Source organism: Mirounga leonina, unplaced genomic scaffold (genome assembly GCF_011800145.1).
Source record: "Mirounga leonina isolate KUSES-001 unplaced genomic scaffold, KU_Mleo_1.0 Mir_129, whole genome shotgun sequence".
Taxonomy (NCBI): domain Eukaryota; kingdom Metazoa; phylum Chordata; class Mammalia; order Carnivora; family Phocidae; genus Mirounga; species Mirounga leonina.
This window is the reverse complement of record NW_023270323.1, coordinates 67,389,325-67,397,086: the sequence shown is the minus strand read 5'-3', so window position 1 is coordinate 67,397,086 and position 7,762 is coordinate 67,389,325. Positions and strand designations below refer to the sequence as shown.

At 42.6% G+C, this 7,762-nt stretch overlaps 1 pseudogene; it reads right to left on the bottom strand.

The window, feature by feature from the left end:
- Positions 1-992: 992 nt before the first annotated feature.
- On the bottom strand, positions 993-1,810 carry LOC118010282 (annotated as a pseudogene).
- Positions 1,811-7,762: the final 5,952 nt, after the last annotated feature.

The window sequence follows — 7,762 nt, the reverse complement described above, 5'->3', positions numbered from 1 at the left end:
GGTTCTTCCTGTTGTTTGGAATTGCTGGGGAAGGGGAAGGCGGGGAGAGAGGTGAGTGGGCCCCTCTGAGCAGGCGGCAGCTAGCATCCAATCACAGCCACATGCCTACTGTACTGTGTAATTCTATAGCTCTTTTGGCAGTGCTTACAGGCATGCTCTCTCTGAGTGCTATTGATTTCTTGGGGAAAGGAGATGAAAAACAAGTGTTACACTTGGTGTCGTGTGTTTTCTGGGGGAAGTAAATAGATTAGCCAAATTGGACAGACAAGATCAGGGCAAAGAGAGAAGAGGCTCCCTGGAACAGCCTTCTCTGAAATGGAATCTCTTAAAATGATCCACAGGGGAAATAAAATGATTAGGCAGGGCAGGGATTTATCCTGTACTCAGATTGAATGTCACATTTTGTTTCCGTCTCAGCTTCATGTCCTGGGACTCAAACCACTCTGCTTTCCACCAGATTGCTGTTTGATACCAGCAGCTCTGCTTGCCTGTGTCTTGACTATGCCCGCCCCCCGAAAATGCCAGGGCCAACTGTCACTATGTTTCTGGGTGCTGCTCTGGAACAGCACTGTCTGATAAAACTTTTTGTGATGATGTAAATGTTTAAACAGTTCTCTGCCATTAAATACAGTAGCCCACTGGCCTCATGGAGCTTTTGAGCACTTAAAAGGTAGCCGGTATGACTGTGAAACTGAATATTTAATTTTAGTTAATTTAAATGGAAATAGCCATTTGTAGCTCTTTTTTTTTTATAATATTCAATTTTTTTTAAGATTTTATTTATTTGCGAGAGAGAGGATGAGAGACAGAGAGCATGAGAGGGAGGAGGGTCAGAGGGAGAAGCAGACTCCCTGCTGAGCAGGGAGCCTGATGTGGGACTTGATCCCGGGACTCCAGGATCATGACCTGAGCCGAAGGCAGTCACTTAACCAACTGAGCCACCCAGGTGCCCCTGTATCTCTTTTTTTTAAAAGAAACTCTGGAAGAGCAGCTTAAGACCACTCAGTGGTTGTTCCTACCCAGTCAGTGGCCTAAGCAGTGGCCGCACACTCCAGTCTTCAGCAGGGAACTGCTGACCAGACACAGCTTGCCCTCAGACCAGTCTGCGACTTCAGATGGGGTAGCAGTGAACTCAGGAGCTGGAGCAGTTCCCTCACCATGAAATTCCTCCTTGGTCACGGCCTTTTCAGCAGCAGCCTGCTCTTCCTTTTCAGTCTCTTGAGGATCTCTGTGGAAGTAGAGATCAGGCTTGATCTCCCATGGGTGTTCACGGGAAATGGTGCCACGCATGTGCAGAACTTCCCAGGCCAGCATCCACCACATCAGACCCACTGACTGAGCTCCCTTGTTGTTGCAAGGGATGGTGGTGTCCCCAGAGCTCAGAGGAGAGTCTGTTACACAGTAACGGTAGGCAGGTTAACATGTCTCCGTGAGAGGCTGGTGGTCAGCCCTGGAGTCGGTAACCACCAGAAGTTTCGGCTCTCTTAGTGAAGGTTCCAGGAGTGAAGCAGCCAGCTTTAGGAGTGGCTCCAGTAGCTGCAGCAAACTTCAGTACAGCTCGCTGGCCAATATTCCCGGATGGTATGACACTGACATCAGCTGGGTTTTCAGTGGCAACAATGGCATGACCTGTGAGCAGAAGCTTCTCCAAGGTTCTTTTCAGATTTATGATGTAGATACCATCCCTTTTCCTTTTGCAGATGTACTGTTCCATTTGGAAGTTAGGGTTGGTGCCACCTAAGTGGGTTCCTGCTGCAAGGAATTTGAGGATATCCTCCTTCATTTGCAGAACATCAAGGGCTCCGGACATTGTGAAAGTTTCCCTTTAAGTTATAATGGGAACACAGAACAACACCATTATGGCCTCCTCCCTGGGTAGTGTGGGAAGGCCATATATAGCTATTTGCTGTCCTTTTGTGCAGTGAAGTTTTAGATTCTTGCAATCCCCGAAGTGTGAACCAGCGGCATCCACATCACCCAGGATTGGGAGATTGTTTTAGACATGTGGTATCTTGGGCCTCACTCCAGATTTACTGAACCAGAATCTACATTTTAACAATATCTTCAGGTATTAGAATGTACATTAAAGTTTGAGAAGCAGGGCTGGAAATGAGTAAGTCTCAGGAAGAGATGCAGTATCAGTCAGAGTCAGCTGGGTTATGCTGCAGTAGCAAACAAGCCCCAAATCCAGTGGCTTAAAATACACAAATTTTACTTCTCATTAATGCTTCTTGTCCGTGGTGGGCCAGAGGGGGCTCTGTTCCACATCGTTCTTACTCCAAGTTCCAGGCTAATGGGCCAGTGCTCTCTGGATCATTTGTCATTGCTGTGACATAAGGGAAACCAGACAGTGTGGTGAAACCTCTACTTTCTACTCACATTTCATTGACCAAAGCATGTCACATGACTGCACCTAACTCTAAGGGGACAGGGAAGTGCAAGCTTATCAAATGCCCAGAAGGGGGAGAAACAGAATATTTGGTGAACATATATGGTGAACAGTGCTAATGACTGCCACACATAAGCATAGTTACAGCTTTTTGTTTGTTTGTTTTTTAAACAGCCAGTTCTAAAGATCATCATTTTAAGCCTGGACTTGCCATAGCTTTCTAATTGGTCTCCCTGTTGTCCTTTCTTTTTTTACATCACTACCATATTAATTCTCTTAAGGCATTGCTCTGAATATTTCATTTCTCTGCTCAGAACCCTTCAATGACACCTCATTGTCCACCAAGTTGAGTAAACTCCTTTTAGCATGATGTAGTGGAAAGAATGCTACTAATTTATGTGTGACCTTGAACAGTGTTGCTTAAATTCTCTGAATCACAGTTTTCTCATCATTTAATTTGGAGATAAAAATACCCACCTTCAAGGGCTGCTGTGAATCTTAAGTAAAATAATGTGTATAAAGTGCATAGTGTATTAGACATTTAGTAAATAAGAGCATAATCCCTGTCATGAGCTCTTAGAGCACACTATGCATATCTGTATCATAATATTTATCCAAAACGTATTGAGATGACCTATTGCATATCTGTTTCTCCTAGTAGACTTGAATTCCTTCAGGACTTTGACTTTACAATTACTGAGCCTAGCATAAGGCTCTACATGTAGAAGATTCTTATTAAATGTTGTTTTAACTGCACATCATTCGTTAAGGATTTTGAGCTCTCCCTAGCAAGGTTGCCTTATGTGTGTACCCAGTGTTATAACCAAGCCATACCACTTGCTGTTTCTTGAAATAACAGCATGTTCCTCACCTCTGGACCTTTGCTCATGATGTTTCTGTTTCTGATAGAAACTTTTTCCTTCCTGTACCTTAGCCTTGCAAAAGTTTGCTCATCACTTAAGCCCCACCTAAAGTGGCACCTCTACAACTATTATTTTTGTAATTCCTGAACCTGAAAGCAACATCTCCATTCTTTGAACCTTCATAGTATTCAGAGAAGGCTTCACACAGAAGGCTGTGATTTGGGATTCCTCTGGGAAAGTAATGACCAGGGGATTTATACTGGGAAGGCAAAGTGGAGAGCAGGAGACAGGTAGGACATTCCAGGTTGACCAGGGTGGGCCTCCACATCTCCAGATGGCTCAAGTGCAGGGAGGATGGAAAAAGAAGTCAGAGACAAGGCTGGAGAGATAGGCAGATAGGAGAGGTTAATGGCGTTGTCATGGTTAAGAAGTTTGAATTTTATCTTAAGCCAATGGAGATAACTTTGAGCAGGGAAGCGACATGATCAATTTTACGACCCAGAAAAACCAGTTTATTGAGGATCAGAGTATGATATTTAATAATTGATATTTAATAGAGATATTAAATATTTAATAATTGATCTCCAATTTTCTGTGTTAAGCCAGTTAGAGTTGTCTGTTTTCTTTTTTTCTTTTTTAAAGATTTTATTTATCTATTAGAGAGAGAGAGACAGCGAGAGCAGGAACACAAGCATGGGGAGTGGGAGAGGGAGAAGCAGGCTACCCACCGAGCAGGGAGCCCGATGTGGGGCTCGATCCCAGGACCCTGGTATCATGATCTGAGCCAAAGGCAGACGCTTAACGACTGAGCTACCCAGGCACCCCGTGTTGTCTGTTTTCTAATCATGATTTGGTCTTCCCATTGCCTCTCCTTATGTCATTTATTTATTCCAGTTACCTACCTAGCCCCTGAAGATGTTTGCATTTTCAGGCCCTGTCTTAGGTCTGTACTCCAAGCAAGTATCCTCTGATAGCTTCAGTCATCTATCAATAAGGAATTGCATTTGGCCGTTTATAACAAGGACCCTTCTCTCAATAGTGACTTCAATAAGATAGTGGCTTATTTCTCTCTCATGTAAAAGAAGTCTGCAGGTAGCTTGTACAGGTTTTTCTACTTGTTTCCTCTGCCATCCTTGACCCTGTGGCTTCCATTCCCAAGATTACCTGGTGCACAATGGCTGTTGGAGCTCCTGCCATCACATCCCCATTTCAGGCAGTAGGAGGGAAGAAGGGGGAAAGAATGCATTATTTCTCAGAGTTCTATGTAATGCGTCTGCTTATAATTATTGGCACACATTTAGTCACAGGGTACCAAGGGGTGGGGAATGTAGACTTTTATTCTAAGAGGCTATATGCCTGGCTAAAAAAAAAAAATTGTGTGTGGGGTTTTTGTTTGTTTGTTTGTTTTTTTTAAATAAGAGACTTGTGAGAGTAGGAAAACAGGAGCCTCTGCTATGGTATGTAACTCCAACCCTCATTATAATACATCTGTTTTTTGAAGACTTTGTGCTTCCATTAGTACATACTTGCCAAAAGTTCAATCCTACCAAGCCCTACTAGTATCTATCTGTCTTCTGGTTTTTAAATGTCCATTTCATTTATGTATTATCTACACTCTGTGCCTCAGTGCACATCTACTTGTCCTGAATTTGACAATCCTTGGTCAGATTTCATCCTTTTTTTTTTTTCTAAGATTTCTATTTATTTATTTGAGTGAGAGAGAGAGAGAATGTGCGTGAGAGAGAGCATAGGGGGAATTGGCAAAGCAGACTCCCTGCTGAGCAGAGAGCCTGCCAGGAGCTTGATCCCAGGACCCTGAGATCATGACCTGGGCCAAAGGTAGATGCTTAACCAATTGAGCCACCCAGGCGCCCCAGTCAGATTTCATCTTTAACCTTAACAAGGGAGAGAGGAACCAGGAGATACTGCACAAACTGAGGGAAGAAGCCCCAGATGTGTTTGAACAGACCCGCCTCAGTTCATACCTGTCTAGATGGGGAATATATAATTTTCTTTGCCCAAATTTACTTGTTCCCAGAGTGCCCCTGTTTGGATTGTTTGTCGTCAACTTTGCATCCCTATGGCCCCTCTCTAAGGTTTTCTCCAAATTATAGAAGAGAAGCCAGGAACTGCACTTATCCCTGTTCCTATCTCTGTATTGCTCCTGTCTTGAATTTGCTAATAAGAAGAATTTACGTAAGACTTGCAGGGCAGAAGAGTGGGGGAAGCCAGTGTTCTCTGGAGGCCATTGCAAACTCAAAGTTGCTTCCTAGGGAGTTTTGTGCCCTCAACTCTTTGGTGTTTCAAGTGGAGCGCAAGCTGCTGACTAAGCTGCCTCTGCCTCTGATTTTACAGGCAGCTCCCCTTACCTCTGTTCCCGTAGGTCTCCCAGTGGCTGTAGAAGATCCTCATTCCTATATTCACTGCTTCCTAATGAAATAATAGGGCGTCTCTCTTCCTGAACGAACCCTGCCTGATAAATCCTCGTTCACCTGAGTTATTTGGTTACAAAAATTTTGGAGGCTCTTTTCCTAGACTACTATTTATGTGGCCAAGCAGGTAATGTTATTTTACATTGCAAACATCCTTTGCGATTACATATATGAATATTAAAATACATAGTGCAATTACATCTTGTATAATTGTGTATTACAGTTTATATTACGTTTTATAGTATATTAGAAATGTATTTCTCTCATCTCTCCAAAGGATTGATTTCCCAGAGTACTAGAGACTACCTTATACCTCTTGCTTTAATTACGTTACGACAAGAAGGTCTCTCATTGTGCTTGGTAAAAATGCCTTTGGAGCCAGGGCCAGGTGGGGTGGGAGTAGGGATGGGGACAGAGTCAGAGACTGAAGTGGAGAAGCTCCCAGCTTGGTGGGGCGCCAGTCCGAGTTCCCAGCCCTGCATTTTCCATCTGTAGAGCTCCGCTTCCATTAATTGACATAGGAGTGATCCACTCAAGATCTCATTTGACAGGAAGTGTTTCACTGCTTAAAAAGAAGGTTGAGAGCTGCTCCTTTAAAACCCCAGATTTGAGATGTGCCTTACAAGCTTCAGCTCCTCCACTTATTAGCCATGTGACCTTGGGCATGTCATGAAAACTGAATTCAGCTTCCTCGGGGGTATGATAATACCAATGGCAAAGTATTTCTGAAAAGATGGAAAGAAATAATGCCCATAAATTTGAAAGGCGATACCAGTCAGGGTTATATTCTCAAGTGCCTGCAGGGCCAGGCGAGTGACAGAAATGAAAGAAATAGGCCATTGTGAATGGGAAAGGCCATGTCCCAATGAACAGGGGCATCCTCAGCTTACTCTGCTTGTTAACATTTGGGGGATGTGATCAGATCTTTTGATTTTTCAAGAAAACCTGGAAATAAGGATTTTTGGAGAGGAATCTCAGGATTTTAAAAAGATCGATCTTAATTTCACTTTTAAAAGCTGATCAAAACACATACTTTCATTTGTGGGCTTCCTTGTATGCCCTTCAATTACACAGATACCAATTAGTATTATTTTTAATGGGCTTTGAAAGCTATTTTTTTTAGCCTTTCCTGTGAGCTTGCCTTACTTTCTGTAACGTACCTTCCCCACTTGACCCAGGTCTGACTGATCATAGTTTTCCATCTAAGGGGTTGGTATTGGACCTAGGTAGGCCTAATTAGGTTCTTTCTAGGGATCAATATTTGGATGCTAGGGAAATTAGTCTATCCTTCCTTGTCTTGCTTAACTGCTCTGTGTAGGCATAGAGATGCCAATGACCACGTTCCTTAGTCACTCGGTAGAAATCCAATTGTGGGAGAGAATGAGGCCAAAAAACAGAGACAAGTGGGGAGAAAAGAGATCAAGAGAGTCCTGGCAGCACTGAGTTAGGGAGGCCTTCAGTTTTATAGCTTTCCTTAACCCTGTGAGTTACTAAGAGATACTCCTCTTAGCCATAGAAGCCAGTAAATTCTCTTTTGATTTGCTTATGATAACTTGAACTGAGTTTGTTTCAATAACATCTAATGAAAAGGACTACTAATAGTGGTAGTAGTAGTAGTAGTAGAGATAAAATTCATTAGCCATCAATTACTTTAGAAATAAGGCAAAAGTAAATTTTTGGAATTTGAAGAACTGTCCTTGAACTAAAATTATTTTTGAAGAGTTTAAGAATTATAGTAAGAGACTTGGTATTTGGAATAGTGCAAGAGATAAGCACAAAATGAGACTTCTTATCCTTATGGGTTGTAGTGTGTGTAATGGCCCTTCATAGATCCCATGCCATCCATCATTTGTTCACAGAATTTTCTTAGAGAAGTTTCCTGTTAACATTGTGTGAATAGTTCAATAGATTTTTATTCTCCCAGAGCAGAAACCAAGAGCTCAGATCTAGAAGAAAAGATTCAGTAGGCACTGATGTCATCTGTCTGGGATAAGTACTGAATTGATGGGAAAATGAAAAATAATGCCTGAGAGCACTTTCTTAGATGTTATGTGTGATGTGCGTAACTAAATAGGTAT